Consider the following 26,615-nt stretch of genomic DNA (forward strand, 5'->3'; position numbering starts at 1 on the left):
ATTTTCCATGTTAGCGAGCATATATAAATTTGGCCTTACATGTGTGTTTCCGCCAACAGTCCATTCAGCTGTTGTTGTTTACTGTCGATCAATTTAATGCGGCTTTTTAAGGGGGACTGAAATTGTGAAATATTCTCAGTTTAGCCTTTTTCCAGAGAGTTTTCAGGGTGCACTGAGGGCTAGTAACTATTTGACAAAACTACTATAAAGCTCAAATTCCATCAGTCATAAAAGTTAAACATGAACCTGTTACTGAGTCCATAAAGAGCTGATAGTACGGAGATGTGTAGTTTTGCTTTGTTACATGGTTAAACGATAAATGCACTTTTTAAAAATCAGCTTATCTGCTGATTTTCATTGATTTTATACCCTGAACCACAGCAGCATGCAGCTGAACAATCAGGTAGAAAATGCTTACTGTGAAGGTATTTGGGGACGGCACACGTCTGGCATTCGTCATTACCCGGCCCCTCGCATGAGTAACAGTGCCGGTGGCAACCCATGCAGGTGAACTGGTCGTCGTGTAGGTAGGTCCTCGGCGGGCAGTCTGTGTCACCTGTCACGCCACACAACAGCGTGTTCGGATCCAGCACCAGTCCCTTCTCACACTGGGTGCACTGGTTTGCGTCGGAGCCGGAGCAGCTCATACAAGTCTGGTGGCACTCTGCACATAGTCAAACAAATCAGACTGCGTCAGTTAGATGTCTTTGTTTACTAAAGAAGGTGTGATTACTTTCATGTTTAAGTGGGGAATGATTATCATCTTGAGCAAATACTGTCTTCTATTATGTCTAAGTCAGAATGGCCCTCAGAGATAATCCACAGCAGTGTTGCGGTTCTAGACATTTGTGATTTAGTACTTTAATAAGCATAAGCAAACTTTCAGACTGTTATGAACATAATCTTTGTCAAAGGTTTCCAGTGATTTTTCAGATCAGTTTTATCAAACCTTTACAAGCCAAAGCACAATCTTCCTGTTATGCTGGATTTCCATTCTAGAAAAATGGTTTGAGTATTTTCAGTGTGCTCTACTTTTATATTTGCCACCTTTGATTCAGTTTATGTAAATACATATCTCTTTCAGCTAGGGCTGAGCAATGTGGAAAAAAATCAAATATCACAATATTTTTGACTTAATAACTCAATATCGATATTGCAGCCACGTTGTAGTGTTGACTTTTGCTGTTTTCACAAAATATTTTCAAAATGACTTTTTTTAGTTTTTTTTTTAAATAACCCTTAGGGCCACCTTTCATATTATACACACTCATACTGCTCTGCATACAAAATGCTACTTACGCTACTTTCATTGATTTAATTTTTTTAAACAACATCATTTCTAATCATAAATATCAAATATTATTAATTTTCAGAATTTTAAGCCTTTACATGCCATTTTTTGCCATGATGCCACTGTGTTTTTAGGTGATAAAATCCCCATAAAAAAATGAGTTTCTTCATGCTAAGTAGATTCTTTGTAGTGCAATTATAAGGGCAGCCTGGGATATGTCAGTGATTTGCAGCAACATTGATATTGACAGTGCACCTAGTGGAAATAGTAAACCTGAATACAAATACAAAACCTGAAGAACATGGGTCAGGGTTCTGGAAACCAACCTAACACATGTTCATGAGGGTGAAGGTAAAATCAAGCCCTTTGGTTTCTAAAAGGTGGAATTGGGAATAAAACTCAATCAAACTGATAGACAAATAAAAGAACTGGTCCCAAAACCAAAGAGAAGCAGGAGTGAACAAAGGGGAAACTGAATTCCAGATTTCCACTCAAAAACAAAAAACACAGAAAGCTAACTGAAGGTGTTGACTCTCTGGAGACGCATAAGCAAGTGACTCCCTATAAATTGACCTCCCTGTAAAACCTCCCAGTCAGGCTGATTACTGCAGCTGAGGAGAACATCACAGCTGCACCCGATAGCTTCTGATTAGCAAGGACACCTGGGATTTTGGATCTCACCATTTGTAACTTTCTAACCTTAAGCACTATCCAGGATCTGGATTTTTGGCCATAAAACCCTTAATGCTGATTGCTCTGTTTTTCTTACAACCACTGGAGAGTAAGAAGATGCAGTTTGATGCTGAACTCGCAGCGTTTCTTTTAGGACTGGTGAGCAAAATCTTAAAAGTTGGCTATTTACCGAACCAGATCTTTAGTTGTAACTTCTGACAGCACAAACTGCAGGCTTACAGTTCACCATAAACCTTTCAGATGGTGTGATGTAACTGTTTTCTTGTTTCTGTAGTTGCTAAAACTGAGCTAAGTAAACTATACACAAATGCCAAAAGTGAAGATCATAAGATATCAGCCTTATTTTGACCAGCTGTGTTCTTGCTCTGCTGTCAGTTACGAGTTGCCTCTATTTATTTGGAAATCGTGGTTGTATTGACACAGTAGTAGATGGACTGAAATAATGTCGACCAGTTCACCTTATTGTAACCACTTGGCATTATTGTTATGAGATGAGGCAAGATTAAAACTGAAATACTGCCCCCCTATTTGTTTGAATTGGGTGGCTTGTGATTACAAATAGGTCCTTTTTACTTAAAGCTTTGCACAAGCGAAGCTCTACACACATGCACGCTCAACATATAATAATTCTGCAAAAAAATTAAATATACAATTAGGATCATTATTAATATATGTCTGTTGACATTTTCCACGTTTTTTTAAAAGTAAAAAAAATCTAATTTTTTGCGATTTGCAGGAAAATTCTTGCCAGGTTGCACATTGTCTTTTTCCAGTATGTTTTTGAAAGAAATCTGTGTGCTCAGGGTTCAAGGGTTGAAATACTTGTGAAAGGTGTCTGAATGCAGCACAAGAAATCCAGGTTTCAAAGGGTTAAACACAGACCCTGTTTAATTCTATTCATGAAGAAAAAAAAAGAAGTTTTCTTAACAAATTTAATGCGACACGTAACTTGATATGTTAATGGTTATTTTGAAGGTGAAGTATTCTTTAAAAGGGCAATGACATAAAGTGCATGATAATTAAAAAAACACAATGTTATCCTGTTTTTTCAACACTGCTTAAACCTTTGAAACCTGAGCAAATTGGCTTGATTTCCTCAAAAAACATGGAAAGAAGGCAATGAGCAATGACAGAAGAAATGACTCAAAAATTAGCATGAAATTTGTACAAAAAAAGTATGAGAAAATTACCTGAAAATTACTAATAAATAAATTAATTAAATAAATAAAATAAGGATATGACCTGTGAAGTTGTAAATACATAATTATATTAATTCTAAATATAGCTTTTTTCCCCCATCTCCTTTCCTTTTTTCCCTTGGAATATTTTCCTAGGTTTTAAAAAAAATATTTTCTAAATCTTCTGATTTCTTGCATTTCTGACCAAGTTGCTCATTGTCTTTTTTTCTCATGTTTTTTTTTTTTTTTAAATCCAATGTGCTCGGTTTCAAAGCTTTAAATACTAGCGTGAGGCATCTGAAAGTAGCACAAGAAAAGTCATGTCACTCCAGGTTTCAAAGGGTTAAAAATCTAATCAAGTCACACGTGCAGTATGTTTGTGAGGCTCACCTTGACATTCCATAGCTTCAGTTTCATAGTAAGTACCGACGGGACAGTCTTTGGAGCATGCACCCTTATAGAGTTTGGGGGTAAAGGTCGAGCAGGTCTCACAGTCGTCTGCCAGGGGTCCCGAGCAGCTGCCACAGGTCGGGTGGCACTGACTGCAGCGGCCCTCCTCCATGTCCTCATAGTAACCCATGGGACAACTGGCCTTACACGCACCATTCAACATCAGGTAGAGGAAACTGCATTCTGAAATGATATTGAAGGGGGGGGGGGGTTAAAGTGTAAATCTTCAGGATTTCATTTTAAAATGCGATGCATTCGGAATATGCTGCACACACAGCCAATAACTCACTGAAACAGGTCCTGTCATCTGAGCAAACGTCACAGTGGGGAGGGCAGCGTCTGCAGGTGCCGTCATCTGCAGGATACGTCCGCAGCGAGCAGTTGAGTCTACACGATCCGCTCTCCAAGTAGTAGCCATCAGCACAGGACAAACACTGGGACTTAATCCCATCACATGACAAACAGGAGCTGTCACAGGCCTCACACGACCCCTCTGCTGTCTCAAAGAAACCTCTGAAATTAGGAGATTTGTTAAAGCATAAAAAAAGGGAAATATATAGTCAACAAGAACACACCATCATCACAAAAGTGCAAGTATCCAACTGCTTACTCTGGGCAGTTTGACCAGCACCTCCCCTGGTGGAGGAAAAGTTTATAGCTGCCTCTGGAGCAGTTGATGCAGTTATCACTGGTGTCCACGCACGCCTCACAGTTTGGCGAGCAGTCTTCGCACAGCTGAGTGGCCGGGTTTGCAAAGGAGCCAGATGGACACTGCCTTACGCAAGAACTGTCCTGGCCCAAGAAACTTCCTGTGACACAACAAATGCACATACACACACACACATGCACATGCACACACACACACACACACACACACACACACACACACACACACACACACACACACACACACACACACATTGCACAGAGAGAACTGAGATAAAATAAATAGATAGATACTTTATTAATCCTTCACAGGCATTTGTTATGGCAGTTCATTCACAGCTAACCACACATAACAAGGCACATCTGTAATTATCAAAAGGAAAAAAAAAACTTGCACCATGCAATATAAATACTAAAAAGTACTCAAAATATCGAATAATAAATACTATGTCGTATATAAAAAATTCTGTGTGCAAAAGTGCAGCAGTTAATGTTATTGATAAATAAATTTGATAAACTGAAATAATGTTTCAATTTATCGTCATGACCTTACATATACATACCTTTGAAACATGTCGAACAGTCCAGTGCTTGTGGACCAAAGCAGGTCTTACAGGATGCATCACAGGTGTGGCATTCACTATATTTCCCTAAAATAAAAAAATAAAAAAAACCAGAGTAACCATGTCTCATACAATAAAAACACATCACACTTGACAGAGCATAGACAGATATCCAAACCCTGTGAGCACTTCAGCACACCCACTTGTGAACAGTCTGCTTTACCCACTTAAACCTGTAGAGGGAAGCATAATAAGCTGTGAGTACAGTGCTGCTGAGGCACAGATGATGGATGCACTGGTGTGTGTGTCACCTGCAGTTACCTGCTACTGTGTCTCTTGGACCACTTTTACAACTAGTTTAAAGTGAAGGTTTGTGTGTGAGAAATGTTTTATTTATATTTTATCAAAATAAAAAGTTTAAGTAGGCTAACTGCTGGTATAAAATACATTTTTACAGGGGATATGCCACAGTGATTGATTATTGCATGTAAACTATTGATGCTTATGTTATACCCCGTTTACAGTAAAAACTATAAACAGTATAGGGACTGCATATAAACAGTGAAGGAATTTAGCTAAGTACATTTACTAAAACATTGTACTCGGGTATGAACTCAAGGTACTTGTACTTTACTGGAGTATTTTATTTTCGTACTACTTTATACTTTTACTCCACAATATTTCAGAGAAAAATATTGGACTTTTTACTTCACTACATTTATCTGATACCTTTAGTTACTTTACAGATTAAGATGTTTTTTTGCATAAATATAGGAAGCGTTAATAAAATAGGATGTTTGTTATAAATTAAATTACCAAACAGTTTATAAAAATACTGTTCACAGAAGATTAATTGTCAGCTATTTTGATAAACATTTAAGTCTTTTACTTTCTTTTATTAAAAAAAAAATAATAATATTAATAAAATTAATAAAAAATAATTCAGAGTTTTCAGGGGGTATCATCTAAATTTAAATAATAATTATAATAATAATAATTAATTTAGAATTATAATTTTTAGTTTGGTGTTTTTTTCTTAATGTTTCTTACTTTGATTTTAAAAAAAATAAATTGAGTTTTGTGGGTGTTTTTTAAACAATTTTGATCATAATTTTAAATTTTGAATTTTTTCCTTTTTGAGTGCAGGACTTTTCAGAGTATTTTCACAGGGTGGTTTTAGTACTTTTACCTAAGTAAAGGATCTTGAATACTACCACCAATCCATGTAAGGCATAAAAAGGCTTTATAAACATCTAACTCGCTTATGCTTGTGCAACACATTGCTCATCTGATTAAAAATACTTAATACTTATAATTAGTTAACAATTGTTAGTTTAGAAAAATTTTGGCTGAATAACAACTGACAGTGAACAGCCCACTGACTGATCCAAATAGCGATGTAAATAATCAAACTTATGAGGCAGAAATGTAAATGATCAGCATGATTCCCCTGTCTGTATGACAACAATCGAGTGTGCTATATTCCAGTGCTGTTGACACGGACACCAAAGGCAGAGCAGTTAAAGAGCGCTGTGCTCTGAGGCAGAGAGGCCTTTTGAAATGGCTCTTGAAAGAGAAGCGTCGCAGTAAGTGTGCGGCAGGGTGACATAGTGAGCTGGAGATCGTCCTTCAACCTACATGTCCTTCAGCAGGGTTCAAGCCCCCACCTCAGCGGCAAGCACCATTTTAAAGTGTCCTTGAGCAAGTAACTGAATTGCTCTAAATTCCAGGGACATCATACTGACCTCTGCTCTGACCTCCCATAGGAGAAAAGCTATTACTTCCATCAGTCAAGTCATGTAATTCAGTATCATCATGTGACTCCACTGTCACCGGATGCACATGTGCCTTAAATACTTTCACCTTGTCTTGTCTCTGATAAATCAAAAACAGCATTTTGAGAAAGATCATGAACATTAACAGTGAAATGAGGCCTTATAACAGTTGTCCCTCTTACCATCAAAGTACTGTCCCAGAGGGCAGTTGACCAGAGGACACTGTCCATGCAGAGGAGAGTTCCCACCAAGACACAGGTCACAGTCAGTGGACCGAGGTCCATGGCAGGTCTGGCAGGAGCTGTGGCAAGACTGGCAGAGCCAGCCAGTGGAGTCACTGAAGGTTTGAGGCGGGCACTGTTTGATACAGTCACCTCCTGGCACGGCACAGAAGTATAGAGAGGAAGTTATTTTCTCTAAAAACGTTTCATCTGTATAAGCAAATAGAGGTCTTGAAAAATGTAACAGAGACAATATAGCAGATTATAAATAATTTACTACTACATCATTTTAACCTGTATTTATTTAGGGAAGTTTCAGTGAGAGTGTGGCTATCTTTTGCAAGAACACCTGATCAATATTTGTTACTGAAAAATCAATCATTTCAGGAGGGCAATGCTGGAAAATTCTCATTTGCATAACAGAAAGTTTAAAAGTAGTAAAATTTTATTGTTTTTACCATTTGAAACCTGAAGAAATTGGATTAGTTTCTTTAAAAAACACAGGAAGAAGGCAAAGTGCAACTAAAGAAGGAATTACTCCAAAATTTAGAAGAAATCATCTTTAAAAGAATGAAGAAAAGTACCTGAAATTTGCAAGAAAAGAAGAAAAAGAAAGTTATTTTAATAGAATAACTGTCCCTTTAAAATATGACAATATTTTAAATTACATAAATATCTGATTTTTTAAAAAGGGGAGAAAATAAGAAAATTATATTTTAAAAAAGGGAAAAATACCCAGAAAACTATATTAATAATTACAATAATTTTATATTTAGAATAATGTCACAGAAAAAGCATGAGCAAATATATATATATTTTGTTTGTTTAGTTTTTTTTTGTTTAGTTTTTTTTTTTACTTTTTCTGTTGCATTATTTTCAGGTACTTTTCTTGCATATTATTTTTTACTACTTTTTTGTGCTAATTATCAGGCCATGTGTTGTTAGGTTGATCTTGTCTTCTCCCCATGTTTTTGAAAGAAATCAAACAGGTTTCAAAGGTTTAAATAGCTCCAGGCTTTAAAACACAGTCTCCAAGCATTTGTTTTGGATAAGTGAATGAGTTTTTATTATTATTTTGACTTCTTATGCATATTTATTTATTTATTATTGTCCTTCCTGTTTCTCTCACTCTCGCTCTCTCTCTCTCCCCCCCCCCCCCTCTCTCTCTCTCTCTCTCTCTCTATATATATATATATATATATATATATATATGTGTGCGTGTATATATACACACATAATTTATAATTTATATATGTTTATTTATTTATTTATTTATTGTCTTGGTTAACCATTTTTGTATGTTATTGGTTTTGTATGTATTTGTTTATTTAACTTAAATGCTAATAATAATTAAAAAGAAAATAAAGAAAAATGGGTAGTCCCTAAAGTTAAGAGAGCTGGAGTAAACATGGTAAAATCATTCTAAAATTGATTTTTAAATCAATAAATTTGATTTTTTTTTTTTTTTTTTGGTTTAGCTGCACTTAATCCCATAGAGAAGAAGATAAATGCCATTAAATACCAATGAAATAAACATGCAAAGTGGCAAAATGGCTCTGATGTGGTCTCTGAAAAGATCTGCTCATCGCTTCATTTAGTCCACAGTTTTATCATCCTTCTCTTCTGTCTGGCTGTCCACATTCTCTCTCTCTCTCTAAATTCCATCCAACTGCCCAGGCACAAACAATGACCTAGTTTTCCTTTTTTTTTCTTCGTTTTTTTCTAACTGGACCTTATGGCTGGAGACGAGGGAATAAGCTGATGATCTGTGATAGATGCTGTCTGACACAATGTGCAGTCTCATCCCCATGAGAAACTGCATGTACCTGTACATGTGAAAATCACCTCGATAGTGTGATTGTGCACTTCTAATCTTTTTTTTTTTTTAAACCCTTGAAACCTGGATCAACATTAGTTTTCTTGTGCTGCATACAGACGCCTTTCACAAGCGCGTTGACCTTTTGAAACTTAAGCAAATTGGTTTGATTTCTTTCGAAAACATGGGTTAAAAAGGGATTTGACTACCCTGACAAAAAAGTCCCCAAAAATTGCAAGAAATTAGTAAAAGGTGACAAGAAAATTACATAAATATCTGATTTTTGGGGAGAGAAATAAGAAAATTATATTAAAAAAAAAAGGGAAACATACCCAGAAAACTAGATTAATAATTACAATAATTTTATATTTAGAATAATTTTACAGAAAAAGCATGAACAAATATATATATTTTTGTTTGTTTTTGTTTTTGGTTTTTTTTTTGTACTTTTTCTGTTGCATTATTTTCAGGTACTTTTCTTGCATATTATTTTTTACTACTTTTTTGTGCTAATTATCAGGCCATGTGTTGTTAGGTTGATATTGTCTTCTCCCCATGTTTTTGAAAGAAATCAAACAGGTTTTAAAGGTTTAAATAGCTCCAGGCTTTACACACAGTCTCCAAGCATTTGTTTTGGATGCCCATATACAGAACACAACCTAACAACACAATCCTAATTCCTTATTTGCATAAACCATACATTTGCATATCTCATGTTACAGATTTGCTGACACGGACATGATTTGCAATCCAAATGAAGACTTGAGAGTGCCATTTTTCGTCTTTAACAAAAATGACTGATCACTCTCACATACACAGTGATAGAAGAGTATATTAAAAAATGACTAACTCTACTTGTACTGTGTACAAGAGGGTCTGAAGCCTGAATCTGTATGCTCATAGTCCACAAAATATACATAGAAATGATAAATCTTTGCAAATATTACCGTTTAGGAAGTAAGTAGGCTTGCAGGCGAGGCAGCGGGAGTTACTCCTGCAGTCTGTGCATGGTGTTGGACAGGGCAGACACAAACCCCTGCCCCAGTCCTCATAGGTGCTCTGGGGGCAATGCCGGCGACACTGATGTCTGAAACTATAAAGGAAAAAAAAGGTCAACTCAAAACTGAAATCAAAACGCCATTAAGTGTATTTATTTAGTGATAATCTATAACAATTAGAAAACCTTTTATCTAAAACTAGGCTTTATCTATGTGTGTGAAATCAGTCAATAATTGGTTGACAAAAAAAGCCTTTTTTTTCCTAAAGCAAACATGCAGAACAAAAAGCAATTGAAAAAAATCAAAGACCTGATGAAAACTATAATGATTTAACATCACTTTGAAAGCTTTACAGTGAATGGAGAATGATGTTGCTGCAGGATTTGCCCACGGCCGGCTGAACCGAAACCAGACACAAAACACACCACATGCAAGAGGCAATCATGCACCACGCCAGTCTGCAGCACACCTGCAGCTGCATTGTTGACTTCAATAGAGTCCTCGGCCAAAAGGTGCACTCAGTCAAACATCAGTAAGGACAGCACACAGTGAGAAAAAAAACACAATGTAGCCTGCTTTTCTTCAAGCTTATCAAGGCTCTATTCTCTTCTGAAGGCAGAAAGTTAATTGGTGTTTTATTTGTAGCCCAGAGGCATGGGCAGATTTCTGTCATTAACCTGTCCTATCATTCCTCCGGGGCTTAACTGAGCTATTAAACATGAGACGGCTGGCCTAAAAAAAAATCTAGCCGAAAGGAGCTGAGATACTGAGATGTCACATTAAACATTAAACTCCGTCTTTACAGACTTTACACTCTAAATGAAATAATCCAAACAGCAAGAAGCCGCTGACTTATATAGTTGAACCTCCTCTGCTGTCTCTCCTGCCACCTCCCTACACACTCGGGAGAATGTGACCACTGACAGCCTGAGCTGCACTTCCTGCTGCGTTGCCGTGGATTTGGTGCTAAGATGCGGGTGATTGTTTGAGAAGGAACAGCTGGAGGCGCCACGCTGCATCCATCAACTTCCTCTCACAATAGCAGCTGGTGCAGAGCAGGCTCTGTCTCTGGCCTGGAAACAGTGCACTGCTTAAGAATCTGCGGGATGTTTAAGAATCCCTCTGTGCAAATATTAAGACTATCCATTCCAGGAGAGCACATCAGCATTTCCAAAGCAACTTTTGTTTGGGATTTTTACTCTTTTGAGTTATTTAGGAAATAAATCAAATAGAGTCCTATTTGTTTATAAGGATAAGGGTAGCAATAATTAAACAAATAAAACTAAATTGGTTTAAAAATGACAACTTAAATAATCATAAATGCAAAGATCTTGTGAATGAAAGATGGGAGAAATGCATAAAACATGAAATATCAAGAACTTTTCCCCCCATTTTTTCTTCTCTATTTGTCTCACATGCTAACTCATAATATCCAATTTGGTACGTAACATAACAAAGTACATAACATTAACTTATCCTGTAACATGAAATTACTCTATTTACCAACCGGTGAATTTTGAATGATTTGTCTGTGATAGAGACTGTGAATGAGTTTTTATTATTATTTTGACTTATGCATATTTATTTATTTATTGTCCTTCCTGTTTCTCTCTCTCTCTATATATATATATATATTTATATATATTATTTATTTGTCTGTTTGTATATGTTGTTATGTTGTCTGTTTGTTTATATCACTCTTTATGTATCTATATCTATATCTATATATGTATATTTATTTATTTATTGTCTTGGTTAACCATTTTTTGTATGTTATTGGTTTGTATGTATTTGTTTATTTAACTTAAAAAATGCTAATAATGATAAAAAAGAAAATAAATAAAAACGGGTAGTCCCTAAAGTTAAAAGAGCTTGAGTAAACATGGTAAAACCATTCTGAGAGTGATTTTTTTTTTTTTTTTTGGTTAGCTGCACTTAGTCCCATAGAGAAGAAGATAAATGCCATTAAATACCAAGCATCCATCATGCTGTGCCTCTTTTCAACGGGCAGGGTTTTCTTCGAGAACAACATTGGCTCCACAAATTCACAGTAATGCCAAAGCTGCCCGACTTAAACATTTGTCATTACAGGCAAACCTCAGGAGTGGATTTTCTTTCCTGTCACTTGCTATCAGGCCGAGGCTCTTCCTGCAGTCCATGACCAGCCACATGCTCTATTGGCTTTCATAGGTGCTGCAGCAGCCGCAGAAATTACAGAGACGACCTGTTGTTCTAAAACCATTAGTGTTAAAGTAAAAGTAACACAAGTACCGCAGAAGAGTATCTCACTGAACCTATATAGCAGCAGTAAGAGGACGTGAGTGCAGTGAAGCAGCTGATTTTCCTTCAACCCTCCTCTGCTGTGATTCACACAAGCGGTCAGTGAAGTCAAGATGGTGCACCCTATATAATCACACCCGATACTGGCTGTGCTCTCCACTTATACTTGCTCTACTTCAGAACACTCTCCTGTGTTCAAACCCAGGCTCAGGTAACAGTGGATGTATGACTCCGTGTAGAAGGTAACCCGACTCACACAATACCAGCAGGCCTAAACTCGGGGGAGAAGTACACAATTGGAGGTCTGTTCTGCCTCTGCAGCCTGTCACACAGTGTGTCCAAGTGATAATCTGCTGTAAACAGATATACAGGTACATACAGGTGTACATTCTTGTGCTGTGAAAAAAAAAGGAAAAATTTTATGGAAAGGTTTGATATATTGCCCTCACATACTGTATATGTATTTACCTGACTCTTTATGAGGCATGGCAAAGGCAATGCAAATCAAAACAATTTCAAGATTAACCCTTTGAAACCTGGATTGACATCAGTTCTCTTGTGCTGCATTCAGGTGACTTTTTAAACCTGTTTAACCCTTTGGAACCTGAGCAAATTAGTTTAATTTCTTTCAAAAGGACAGGGGAAAGTCAATGACCAACTTAACAAAAAAGGTCCAACAAGTGGCAAAAAGAATAATAAAGAAACAATTTTGCAAAATTCTGTCAATTTTATGTCAAAAAGACAATAAAGATTTATTTTACTGTGGCAAATAGTGCTGAAATTGTTAGTCAATCAACAAACAATTAATCAGCAACTATTTTGATAATAGATTTATGTTGTGTTAATTATTTTGAAGAAAACTCCCCCAACATTTCTCTTGCTTAACCTTCTGAAATTTGGATGTTTGCTAGTTTCTTAGTCTTCCATGATTGTGAAAATGGACATAATTTGGATTTAGGACTAAGGGTTGGACAAAATAAACAATTAAAATATGACAAATTGTGTTCTGAGACATTGCAGTGAGTGTTTTTTCCCTATTATTTCTGGCTGTTTTTAGATCAAACAAATTGTCAGTTAATTGAGAATATAACAGTAAAATCTATTAAAAATTATTGTTATTGACAACCTTAACATTGAATGTTAGCTATGTAGGATAATACCTAAAGATATTTTGATTTTACAGATGAAAATATGGAAGGACAGAAAAGTCCACTTACTGAAAGATAATTAAAATGTTATTTTAAAAAAACTCACAGGAAGTAGCCTTCCACACAGCTGTTGCAGATCTCAGGGTCCTCTGTGCAAAAGTAACAAAAAAAGGAGGAGATTTATTACGACTCATAATGAGAAACAAACTACATTGTGCACTGTTATAGCCACTTTTTTTTAAACAGCTGATCCACTTTACATTTGGATGGGAACAGTTTGACGTTGTTTGCAGGATACAACGTGTGACTTACCTGTGGAACATGTTTTGCAGCCCATCTCACAGTCAATACACTCTCCTGTATCAGGATCCTGCACCTGCCCTGAAAAACACACACACACACACACACACACACACACACACACACACACACACACACACACATACACACACAACACACACAGAGCAAAAACAAAATGAGACTCAATGTCTTTCCCTTGAGCTTCAACCAACTCTGAAACTGTGCTTTACGTTTACCTATGTCACAGGACGCTGTTTGGCAGATGCCATTCTGGAGTTTGTAGTGTTCCCGACATTTGGCACATATGTTGCCATCTGTGCAAAGTTCACAATTGGCTATGCAGGGCAGACAGGCATAGTGACCCCTGTCAGGATAGAGTCCCCGGGGGCAGTGTGTCCGACAGTGACCTTGGTGGAGGAAACGTTCCTGTCCATCTTCATCTGAGGAGGAGGAGGAGGAGGAGGAAGAGGAGGAGGAGGAGGACACAGGGGACTTGTTAACATAGAGCCCACTCTATTTCCTCCTGATGAAGATAGCATTAGCCATACACAACCCCTGCCAGGAAAAAACCTTTTTTCAAAAATCTGCACTCTTATGAAAGTGGAAATCAATGATTTTCTCATAATAAATACAGAGGAGGAGCCAAATGGGCCTCACGTTTGCATGGGATGAAGGAAAGACGAAAGGACATGCTGCCAACTGTGTGAAAGTTCAGCGGCCTCAACGCATTATCGCATTAACTCGTGTTGCAGAAATCAAAACAGTTTCATTGAAATAATGTCATGTGGCTGAACATGTGATTGAGGAGCAATTATTAAAGACAGACAATAGTGGCTGAATAAATAGATGTCACAGCCATAAAAAAGCCACATGAACTGATGTCTGCAGCCCACGATGTTGACTGCAGGTCAGGGGCATGTCTAAGGAGCAACATGGGGCGACACCGGCAACTTATGAAATCTGAATGGCCACCCCATTATGACTGGCTGTCTGACCAGTCAGTTTGACCTGTTTGATCAGTAAACTGAATTTTTTTATAGGTGCAATTCAGTCCTAAACATGGGAGTCTTATCTAACCTGACTAATTTTACATACAAATAAACTGATTCAACTGTTTGTTCACTCAATTTTGTTGGCACTTTATTCTCACTACTTTACTATTTACTTTTGGAAGAACAATTTAAGAACAAAGTATGACAGCTTTATTTTACATTTGTGTGGTGTCACTTTTGTGTTGTGTTTGGTCTAGTCATTTTTTTAACTAAACTATAAACAGGAATGTAAGACACAGAAATAACATTATGACATTATGTTATAATTAAAGCAGTGGGGACAAAACAAATGGTAAATTAAGGGACTGTTTACACGGCAACAGTTACTGCATGAAACGTTAAACTTTTGTTGCGGTTTGGCATTTTGTTCACACCACAACGGTGTTTTGGGGGCCTGAAAATGCAAACTTTTATAACTGTGTTCCAGGGTGTAATCCTTTAAAACGCCACCCTTTCTGTCATCATGTAAACTGGCAATGTGCAGATCCTGTGAGAACGGTGACGTCACAGCGGCACTTTGCACATGCACATGGTGTTTTTCTACTGTGTGTCATTACAAAGTTACATCGTCAACTACAGGCCTGGCATGCATACTACAGTGTTTTCGTGTGTTTGTTTTTACAGATCCACACGAGGATCGCTTTCACAGTCATGGCCCTACCTACCATTGAGGTCTCAAAGGTCAGGACCTCTGTATTTTTTACAAGTGTACAGTTGTCTTGTTTAAAAGGGAGCTTTAGGGGAATTTTGTTTGTTATTTTTGGGGAACAGTGAGTTCAACCAGTAAGACTATTCAGTATTTTTCACATTTAACCATCAAAGTAGATAAATAACTGTTTGGGCCCTTTAGTTTGGGGGACTAATGATAAAATCCCCCTCTGATTGTGATTATTCTCTAATTTTCTCATACAGGGTCAATTATTATGCTATTCTCTGAACCCTCCATCTAACTAATTTAGGTGGTGTAGAAATACAGGAAATGTATTTTAAATTACTTTTTTTTTCTCTGCAGGAGCACCCTAAGACCCCCCCACAAGTTATGTATCCTGTATGATTTATGCTACTGCCCACTGACATGGTTTTAAAGCTTTTGTTATCCAATTTTTGCTCTCCAAAGGTCTTTCAATGCGTATATTTAAATCAAGGAAAATTTTCAGGGGAGCATGCCCCCGAAACCCCCCTTGCAGGCTTGGCAGCTCAATGTTTCTAAAACCCTGCATACAGCCCTGCTCACAATTGTATCATATGAATTTGGATTCTTTTTTAAACACTGAGGAAAAACGTTTGCATTATAGAAGGGCAGTTCTAAAAGTGGCCTAAAGCTACGTTGACACACATACTTCATGCCACCCATGCATAAGTCAGTGCCCCTCTTGGGCCACCCCAGTTTAAAAAAAAAAATCTGGACATGCCACTGCTGCAGGCCCACAAATAACAGATCACAGTCTGAGATCACCTCAGGATGCTCCAACTAATGTAAACAAGGGCAATCAGAGAGGAGATATCAGAGCTGTGGGCAGAGACACAGTCTTGTGTTAGCCCTAATGATTAATACTCTGCCACCTGTGACTAGCCCGGCTGTGGCACCTGAGGCATCTCTGCGAGCAGCTGAGTTACAGCATTGTCTCATCTGCTCAGTGCTGCACAGAGGATGTGTGAGACAGGGAGGAGAGGGGCCACAAGCTGCTGCTGCCTCTCTAACCCTTCCACTTCCCAGAGACTCAGCGTGCAGAGAAACAAGAGCATGAGGATAGAGATTTTTGGCTTTTGATGTTGCTTCACAAAGAACTTCAGACAAATATACATACTGCGATCAAATACTAACTGCTGTAAAATCTACTCAGCAAAGGAAGTATAACAGCAATGAACACTAAAATAGAGTCAATAAAAACTGAAATGCATTATTGTGGGAGTGTCAAAATGCATGTATTAAAAGAAAAGGGTGTGTGTGAGAGAAAGAGACTTGCGGGTTTTGCAGGTTAAGCCCAACGAACTGCAACAGCAATACTTGTAGCCCAAGGGGATATTTTTTTCCTTTCCCTCTGATTAACAAAGGCCCCATTCTGACATGATCAGATTACATTGTGAAAGCTCGGGAGAAATATGATCACACCTTCATTTCTTACCTATTTCATAAGTGCTCCTGTGACAGAAAAATCAACAAGCGCTACAGCCAGTCCGTGACTGTTTAACAAGGGTAAACCAGAGCTGAACGCCCATCCTCTAATACACAAGCCTTTCAACAGCTTTGCTTTGGTAACCATTAAATAGTGCTGCTCTGGAGGAAAAAAACTCCACCTCCCTCTCAGCCACATTAATGAGACTGTGACATGTTTTTTTTTTTAATCAGGCATCTGTGCAGCCAAAAAGCAAACAATCACACAAAAAACAAAACAACACATTGGATCATATTTGCACAGCTCATATGGAAATTCTGAAAAATGTAGATGTGAATTTTGGCATTTGATGGCAAAGATATTGTCTGTCTTTACATTATTTGGGTAAAGTTCAGTGTTTGGGTTTCTCAGTTGCCTAAGAAAAGAAGACAAAGCATTTTTTAATAATTAATTTGGTAATGGTTTTAGTACTTCATACAGAAATATAAGTTTAGGAATACAAAAACCTAATATTGTCGGTTTTCAGGAAGATATTGAACATTATTTGAAACTGCTCACTGATTCCTCAAACAAAAGGGTTATCAAGTCACTTGACATTTGTATAATAGCCTTTTTTAAATTGAAATATCCCCCTGGCTTTTTGCTATTGTTTTGTTTGTATACCTAACTTGTATAGTGGATTATTGTTACAGGCTGTTGTATAAATTAAGAAAGGGAAAAAACAAGTCTTACTATGATAAAGCCTTGTTTAGCTGGTGGTGATTTATGTGCTGTCCTTGCAGAATTTGGCTGTGCAAAACATTGTTAAATCCCTTTTAGGGTGAATCAAGTGCATATTACAAGGAAGATTGAAAACATATATTATTCGCATTTTTTTACCTTTGGAAAAGAGATCCATGTTTTATGCTGCGTTTAAAGTGCGCATAGGCTATAGGGAATTTTCCTTACCAACTCCACAGGTAGTGCATTCAAACAGCTCGTGGCCGTCGCACTCGGAGCAGGTGGGGTGGCAGAGGACACACTGGTTCTTGAGCAGAAACTGTCCGCTCGGGCAGAGAGACGAAGGTTTACATCCGATAAATCCCACACAGCAGAGATAGAGTATGAACGCGGAGACGGAGCTCATGGCTGTTCTCGAGGACTTTGACTGGAAGTGAGAAAAACAACAACAATCGGTGTCCAGAGACGCTGAATCCGTGCAGCAGGTACGCTGGAAGATCGATGTGGAGCTCTGAGACTCCAGCCCTCAAAGTACTTGCAGGACCAGTTCGCTCAAGTGAAGCACTGGACAATGCGCGCGGACTGCGGTTAGCATTTCGTGAATGATCCGAGGAGGAAAAAGACAGAGCAGCCCTGTTTCTGTGTTTCTAAAGATAGATAGACAATTTAGAGTGAATTGATTACATTAAAAATCAATAACAGCGGTCATAATTTTCCCAAAACGCGTTGATGGAATTGTTTCCACATCATTCGGCTCCTGTTTTTAGCTTTCGAAAGGCATGTTCCGGTTCTGATAACACACTAAAATACCTGTAGCACCTGCCACTAGCTGTCAGGTAGGCTTCAAAATGTCTGTGGTTGATATAGAGCAACACTAGACTAAAGATACTAATATTTAGGTCATGTTTAGGTAGGCTAGTTCTAGTAATAATAATAATAAGAATAAAATAAATGCTGCTTGTCAGGTGTATTGTAGCGTACCATCATGCACGGTTCGCTCAGTTCTAACTTATGTCTGCTTTTAGGCTAAATTGGAATCTTTAATGTGAAAAAGGAGAAAAAAAAACTTCATAGACGACATTTGCTTGTTGTTTTTTTAAGCAAAGGACAACTTCAAATGGGTGAATTTTGTATTGATTTTTTTTTTTTTTTTTTTTTACAAAATTACATTTATCCGAGCCCACAAACTGCAAAAACAGAAATGATCACATTTTCAATTTTCCAGTGGTCCTCTGACACATTATGTGTGACAAACACATAATGTGTCAGAGGACCAAAAACACATAATCAAATCTGAGGTTGAAATTGATACGAATCAGCATGCACAACAAAGAAGAGAGAGAGAAACACCCTTTTTTGCCCCTCAACATTACAAATTTTGTTTATTCTTTCCAGTTTAACTTTCAGTTATCAAAGTGTAAGTTTAAAATCAAATAACTAATGTTTAGGGTTCATGTCAAACCTAGAAAAGTCATGGAATTCCAAACTCACATTTTCCCAGGCTGAAAAAGTCAGGGAATCAGTAAAAATCACTAGGCTACCAGTTTTGAAAAAGGCTGGGCATGTGGGGAGAGGAAGAAATAGCCTATGGGTCCTCAAAAAGTCATAGAAAAGTTTTTAAATTTTGTCCATGAAAATGTGTGGGAACCCTGAATTTATAGTGGAGGTCATTCTCTCAGTCATTCAGGGAGGGCCAAGAAAGAACAGTCCCTGACATTAGGCTACTTTATTATGGACTACATTTCTTGTCAGAAGACATATGTGTAACCTTAAACTGTGACATTTTAAATGTTCATTGATCTGTGATGTTTTGTTTATCATTATATACAGGGTTTTTTTTCAGTTTTTCCCTGTGTTCTGTCTTTCTTCATGTATGCCAGTTAGCTGAATTCCTGTTTTAGTATAATTTGAATATTTTTGAAAAATGCTGGTCAAGTGGATGAGGAAAAAAAAACCCATTGTGGGTCCTGGTGGAGGGAGGGTCTTGTATTTTTCACCAGTCACTAGGGGCCTCAAGGAAGTATGTAGCCACACTCCAGTTACTCCCCCTCTAATAAATAAAGAACAATCCCTAACATTAAGCTACTTTTTAAGAACTACATCTCTTGTAGGAAGAACAATGTGTACTGCATCCTTCATGTGCTGTTTGGAAATATCGTATTTGCTGAATTTACGAGTTAAGAGGACCTGCACGACCCTCTAAAGTCCTAATTCCGAGTGGGATATTGGGATATTTCGACGATACCCGAGCTTTACCCGAGTTGCCGAGTTGTGACGTTTGAATGACGTTGCGGGGCAGCAGAAATGGCAGAAAGTATTTATAATAGATACATGCATGAAAACATTGTCAACATTTGACGGTAAAAAATACATTTCGTACTTTTTGGTGCTATTATTTACTTTAAGTAGTTGCACATTTTGGCATCTATTAGCTGCAGCAAGCAACTGTTTAACTATAAAGCATGCCAAGCGAGTATACTAACATTGATAATATAACACGAATTGACAACTTGGCGTCATACATGCATAAACATAGTGGCCAAAAGTCAATGTTTGGTCAATGGTAAGAAACTTTTTTATTAATTCACATATTAAATATCAAATTTTGATTACATGTAAAGCGTAATGTGGTATCAATGTTAACTGCTGTCCATGTAGAGTGACCTACATTTAATAAAATAATATATAAAAATATAAATAACCTAGAAACACATCTTGTTTGAGCGTTTTTCGCACTGAAATGCAACACAAGTTCTTTGTATTTTCCATGTTGTTCCCACTTTACCACCTCAAAGGACACGAACGACTTCCCAACATGGAAACTCCGACCCTCCTACATCACATGAATGCAGCACCGCAGGCTAGTTGCTATGACATTTTCAACAGTTCACTGTGGTTTAAGACTCAGACCTAAAATATAACAGGCATTTGTTTTCTTCACATTTTATTATTATAGATATTTAAGCCATATATGCCTCAGACTCGGGTCAAAAATCAAGTTGTTGTGATTTGTTTTTGTGTAGGCACAGCGGCCTCTCGCGGCTGCTTCCCGGATGTGTATCCGAGGGCGTGAGCCAAAAAGGCTCCGCCGGCTTACGTCACGCGGCTGTCGGAGGAGGCGTGGCTTTGTTCTGCTGCAGCGGAGAAATATGACATGGGGATGAGCGAGGGAGAGAGGGAGAGAGTGAGACAGCCCTGATAGGAATTAACGGTTCGTCAGAGGTCTGGACTGAAAACCTGAGGATGGGGAGTAATGACTGAAAAGAGAACGGTAAGAGACAGACTTGTTTTTAATGTTTATCCTCTGCACACGCAGCGCGACGGGCCGATTCATGGCTCATTTGATAGTGAACACAATAGGCTACCACTGCAGACAGGTGCACCTGCCTTTATGCGAGTACGTGCCTCGATGCATTCAACTTCAGGTTCCGTGCGGATACCTTTTTGGATTTTAGGTCGACAGCAAATGCATCGAGGCCCCAAAAATCTCATCGATCGTTCGGGGTGAGAGCCGGGGTCTGAGAGTTACATGCTGTAAACATGGATGTGATGTACAATCTGTATGCTTAGTCACAGACCTTTGTGATGTGGGAACATACAGTGGCAATTAATATACATCTGAGACAGCTGGGTATGTTTTTGTGATGGTGGCTTATCCTAAAACAAATTAGCTTATTGGGGCTATAGAGGCTGCTTCTTTTGAATATTAATCATCAACAGTGTGTTTTGGGGCAGATGGCTTAACATGCAGGATGGTGATGGAATAAATATGTTTCAGAGTAAATCACAGCAGTTTCATGTTAAAATATATGAAGCCTTACATTGACTGGTTTAATTCTGGTGCCTATACATACCTTTCTTTTATTGTTGGCCTGGTTCACAATATATCAACTACGCCTGCCTGTAAAGATGGAGAGGCCACTAATTCATTTCAGTGATATTTTTAAAACCATACTCACCCTGACAAAGACCTACATAATAATACCTTTAATCTATCATTAATATCAGATTATATCTGAGCTGGGTACAACATGGGTGAAATAAACATGCTTCCCTTTTGGCCATTTGGAAGATGATTTCCATCAAATCAACTGTCTTACAACTTATGCCGCCACCTATTAACCCTGTCCGAAAGGCTTCACTTACGAGACGGGCAGCTGACAGTAGTCGTGTCTGATTTGGAGACGGCTTTGAATAGACGAGGCAGAGATACAAAGCAGGGCCCCGTAGCTGCCAGGCCAGGCCAGGCCAAGCCAGGCCATGCCAGCTCCACAGAGGGCTTCAGTGCAGCAGGGCACTGGGGAGAGGGCGCTTGGCACCTGATCAGTTACCACAGTGAATTCTGTTCCTGTCACTGGCATTTAGCTACAGAAAAGCAGAGCAGAGATGACGGTTGTTGTTGAACCCAGTTGGGCTTTCATGTCAGTGTGGCAGTGCCGCTTTATCAAAGTGCTTCTCGACTGATTCAAAATGACATTCCTTTGCAAACATCTGTGCCCACTAGCTACTTCAAAAAGCTATCTTTGTGTCAAAACACTGGTTGCATTATTAGAATAACACATTTATACATATTTTGCAGCCGGCTGCGATGGTGTGTTTCTCCTCTTGTATCATTGGAATCTAAAAAAGATGATCAAAATCAATCATCTTGCAAGAGCTGAAATGCAACTGCAAATGAGGGCTTCAATCTGCTGTTTCCCTTTGGAAAGAATTCCATGTCTCCATGGTTGATTCCCCCAAAGTTTAGTCCTTCAGAGGAGATGAAATGAGTCAAGTGCCCATGGTAATCATGGCCCAATCACTGCACGGCTTTGAAGTGGACCCCGTTCTTCAGACGTCTCTACAGGTTGGGTAACAATGTTAAGTGTTCTGTCTACAGGCAGAGGCAGGTCAGCCGGAGGCCATGGAGGCAGGCACGGGGGCTCCTCTCCCACATCAAAATAAGGGGAGGGTGGACCGTTCAGAGTCACTGAACTGTGGTCATGTGTGAGTCTGTGAACTGGCCTTGATGTTGGACACATGTTTTTGGTAAAATTGTCTCCAGTTTATTCTAAAATGGGTTTGTGAATATGTAGCTACATGAAATATACAATCACAGGAAAATGAACTTGTAAGTAGGGCTAGGCAATATAAAGATATTACATTAAAACGTCAGTTAATAGCCTGAGCTATTATTTGCTTAAATCAGTGAACTCAACAGGCTTATTTTTGGGACAGGCTTTTAACCCTTTGAAACCTGAGCAAATTGGCTTAATTTTTTTCAAAAACATGGAAGGGCGACAAGCATCTTCAAAAGAAGTGGACCAAAAATTAGCTAGTATTAGTAAAAAAAGAAAATTACCATACAATAAGCAAAAAATAATAAAAGTATTGTAAAAACAAACAACCAAATAAAAAGACATCAATGAAAGTTCTAAAAATGATTTTTCTTTCTGTAATATTATTTTAAATATTTAATTAAAAGATGACATATAATATACATTTTCCTCTCGTTTTTGATCATATCAAATAACACCAAGTTCCCCCCAGTTCTTGCATGAATTAGGTGCTTTTTAGGAGATTAAAAACTATAAACATAAATATCATGTATCTAGATATAGCCTAAAAATATCGCAATGTAGTTTTCAGCACATATTGCCCAGCCCCAGTTGTAAGCCTTGTGCCATAGGGCTGTAATAAATCTTTACACCAGTAGTCCCTTTCATGCTGTGGTGAAAGGTTTCAACCACAGAAGTGTAGTAATAAGTTTACTGCAGAAACAGTTTAACCATGATTTATGACCCTTGTTTTAGTGAATCTAGATTTGACAGTGTTTGCAAGGCCAGAGCTTGCGCTGTTTTTTAATCTTTGTGATGTCTGAATCACCGAAGAGGTATAAGGGATCCTACATTGCTTGGTCTGAAGGGACCTATATGTTTTTGAGAGCACATTTGGATGGCTGGAGTTTAGGCTGCTGTCATTTCGTCATGTCACTGGGGCCAGAAAATCCTAAACTGAGCCACAGTGAGGAAATCCAGATGAGGCTGAGGTGGGTCAAGGAAAAGGCAACCACTGCGGCTGACTGATAAGCCGAGACACCTGTCAGTCAAGCAAACGCCCCCACAAACATGGTCCTCGTTCACCCGTAGCGTTGTCCTAAAGAACAATATGTTTTAAATCAGCTGTCTCTGAAAGCGACATTAGCTCCTAAACCAAAATCCTCCTTTGAAATGGGTTCTTTGCCATTAATATTGAATACACACAGTTTTCCCTAAGCCAGTATCTAACGTTCATCACAGGAAGTCTGTTCTAAGGCACTTTTAAAGCGTACCGGCTTCAGAAATCATAATGGCTGCTATTTGATTTCTAAAAGTAGGAATGAACCTCTCAGAGCATAGTCTAGTCCTGTTTTTTATCTGACACTTGAGGAAGTTGTTGAATGCAGACACTGAGACAAAAAATGCACCTGTTAAACACAAGCCACTGAATTAAATATTGGCTGATACTTACAACTTAGATTTAAAGGTCTGGTGTTCAGGATTTAAGGGGATATATTGGCAGAAGTACACTATGATAAGTGTGTTTTCTTTAGTTTATAATCACCTGAAAATAAGAATTGTTGTGTTTTCGTTACCTTAATGAAACTTTACACTGGCTTTAGACAAGGCAATTTGCATTTTCACGTCAGCCACCATAGCATCAGAAAACCACTGATTTTTTAAACCATAATACTGCTTCATTCAGTTTTTTTATTTTTGGGGGGGCGGTTTGCCTTTATTATATATTGGATAGCTTAAATGTGAAAGGGGGAGAGAGAGGGGATGACATGCAGCGAAGGGCCACAGGTTGGAAATAGGGTTGCAAATAGTAAGCACTTTCTTTAATCGATTAATCGGTAAAATTAGCAATCGATTCATTATTAACTGTGAAATTGAACCCACTTTCTGCCAGATGAGCTGCGGGGCACCCCTTATTCTGTGTTTTTACTGGTTCAAATCACCTGCCCCTTTTGTGTTGGAGAAGAGAAGACCTCTGTGGATAATTCCTGCTAAAAACCTCCTTAACAAAAAACTCTGAAGGAATTCAAACAGGGAGAAGTTTCAGCTTGATGCTATTTGCAGTCCTCACTGTTAGATACCACTACATCCTCCTGAATGTTACAGACTCCTTCTTTAACAAAATATCATGCTGCTTTTTTAGTAGACGATGCTACACCACAGAACTACATGAACTCTCACTGCCCATGTTCAAATTTCACTTTTTTATTGCAGTATAAAGACTCTTTAATACATATGTATTACAAAGACACTATAGAACATGTGTGATTATTTTTGTGTAACAGAGATAGCGGCGAGTGGAGTTCAAATTGAATTCAATTTTGAGATGAGTTTTACAGTTTTTTTTTACAGTTGCACATCTTCAGACAGTGAACTACGACAAAGGTGTTGTGATCAAGACTGAGAGAGAGAGTTCCATCACAGATTTGCACAAAACTAAATATTTTGGAAATGTCAATAAAACACAGTTGCGAGATGACTGCGTTTCCATTGAGTGATGTTATGTGATTTCTCCTCTCGGGATAACATTCCAAGAAGCATGGCGATGCGATGTGAGCGATAATGGAAATGCAAGCCTCTTTTACGTGGGAGCGGCCAGGTATGAGGGATTTCCGGGAGTCCACGATTTCACAGAGAAATTTTGGATTCAAAACTTCCAGATGATCCTCTCAACTTTTGAAGACTTATGTGATACAATAATGCCTCTTGTAGCTCCTGCTGCATCATGAGGGAGCCAGTTCCTACTGACAAGCACATAGCCATAGCATCATGTGACCTATAAAAGTCAAAAAAGTGTTTCCACTGAAGTATTACAAAATATGGCTTTTTAGAATCATGTGGAATACCACCTCATGTAAGGATAAAAACTTTTTTGTAATAAATGGGAGGGTTTTTTTCCATTAGAGGTATTTTATATTCACAATTTCAATTTGCGCAATTTGGGGGTTAATGGAAACCCACCTATTGACACTCTCACACAGAGAGAGACCACGGCTTGTGTCTCTGTGTCACGGCTTTTTCTCAGTCTTTATCCAAATGTGACACAGGTAGCAACAGGAGTAGGATGTTTTGCCAAGAAGATGTCGTCTGTGACAGACATAGCTTGTGTATACGTGCGTGTGCACACGTGTGTGTGTCTGCGCCTCCTGCACATAATTGCATTTGTGTTGCTCCACTTGTCTGGTGGCTGGTGCAGAGTCTGGGAGCAGGCTGGCTGCTGGAGACGTCTGCCATTGTAACGTTCTCCCCACAAGGCCCAGTGGGCACAGCCATCCCCTGTCCTGCCTCGAATCAGCAAGGGAGCAGTTTCTAAATCAAACAGAACACTGTTGCACAGGATACCCTTGGTGACTCAATTTAGATTCATGCAGGCCCACAGCGTAGGTCATTTTCATTCATTCAGAAAAAGAGGTCAGGCCTCTCTGCAAAAGCCAGCTGCATTTGTGGAAACTCATTGTATCTCCATTTTGTCTCCGTTTATTTCTGTTGAAGGAGATATTACGAGCGAAACACAGGTTTGACGCCACCCTGTGAAAAGGGGAGCAGTGGCGCTCTTCTTGCTTCCTACGTCATTCCTTTTCTTAAGTAGAGAAAATAAATGCTCCGCTGTCTGTCACTGTCACTGCCCTCTCTTTTATCTTAACTCCATAAGATGCAGCACATCTCATCAAATGTTTAACAAAACCCATAACGTGAGTTAATTTGCCCTTCTTAAGTCTTCCTTTGCCCATCCCATCATCTCCTTTCTGGCAAAAGGATGACAAAAAGATGTGAGATGACTCAAGAGGGCCAAGAAGTACATTAGCCTATATTTCTGTACACTATCTTACAAAAGGTTTGCAGGGAACTTATTTTGACGTCACCCCTTGTTAGCAGTCATGCAGTTGCACATATTGTACATTTAAAGTTGTGTTTATTTCAGAAGAATATGTGGTGGAGGTCTGCTCTGATTATTTACCCTGCAGCTACATTCCTCCCACTCCTTTTTGTTTGCCTCTCCCACGCACTTTCATAAACTTATTGGCCATCCCTCCACCCACATACTTTCTCTGCTGTGGGGTCCCGACCCCATGTGAGGTCACTGACATGTAGATGTAGTTATTGGAAATTTCTAAGCTTGACTGATTAAATGTTATCAGATATGTTGGAAATAAAACATACAGTGCATCTGCATCCCACGATGCTTTTGGAAAGAATGTGCTGGTACACCATGCTCAGCTTGACAAGTCTGTAACTGCTGTGGTCAAAAAAACATTTAGGTTCCTTTACAAAAGATTTGACCTGTAGTTGAGCAATACCAATGGTTACTTT

The 26,615-nt window shown here is 38.4% G+C and overlaps 1 protein-coding gene across 2 annotated transcripts in view; it reads left to right on the forward strand.

Annotated features, from left to right (window-relative positions):
* The first annotated feature begins 20,443 nt into the window (after window positions 1-20,443).
* otud7a (OTU deubiquitinase 7A) overlaps window positions 20,444-26,615 on the forward strand; it is a 57,241-nt gene continuing 51,069 nt past the window's right edge. For both annotated transcript variants that reach the window (XM_042495979.1, XM_042495981.1), the window contains exon 1: window positions 20,444-20,539. The gene's annotated coding sequence lies outside the window, so the exon portion shown is untranslated. The remainder of the gene's footprint in view (window positions 20,540-26,615) is intronic.

Source organism: Plectropomus leopardus, chromosome 11 (assembly GCF_008729295.1).
Source record: "Plectropomus leopardus isolate mb chromosome 11, YSFRI_Pleo_2.0, whole genome shotgun sequence".
Classification (NCBI taxonomy): domain Eukaryota; kingdom Metazoa; phylum Chordata; class Actinopteri; order Perciformes; family Serranidae; genus Plectropomus; species Plectropomus leopardus.